Here is a 288-nt window from a genome sequence, read left to right on the forward strand (position 1 = left end):
CACTTCTACATTTTAAAAGAGCAATTTAAAAAACAAAAAGATGGTCTCTCAAATCCCATTAAACACTTTCAGTGTATATTTAAACAACTAGAAGCTTTGTAGGGTGGTAAATATGGTATTTTCGAAGCTGATTTTTTTAATAATGAAAATTGAGGATTTACATTGAGCTATGATGACTTCTGAAACAGTAAATGTTGCCACAGCAACATTTAGAAGCCTCATCAGATTTTTTTATTTTTTACTTGAAGCAATACAAATTTATTTTCTAGTAGTTTTAGAGCTTGGAAT

The 288-nt window shown here is 28.8% G+C and overlaps 1 protein-coding gene across 1 annotated transcript in view; it reads right to left on the reverse strand.

The window, feature by feature from the left end:
• LOC144241633 (protein POF1B-like) overlaps positions 1-288 on the reverse strand; it is a gene marked incomplete at both ends in the record, with an annotated part of 34,486 nt that overhangs the window by 7,147 nt on the left and 27,051 nt on the right. The window lies entirely within an intron of this gene.

This window comes from Crocuta crocuta, unplaced genomic scaffold (genome assembly GCF_008692635.1).
Source record: "Crocuta crocuta isolate KB4526 unplaced genomic scaffold, BGI_CrCroc_1.0 scaffold1282, whole genome shotgun sequence".
In the NCBI taxonomy this organism is placed as follows: Eukaryota; Metazoa; Chordata; class Mammalia; order Carnivora; family Hyaenidae; genus Crocuta; species Crocuta crocuta.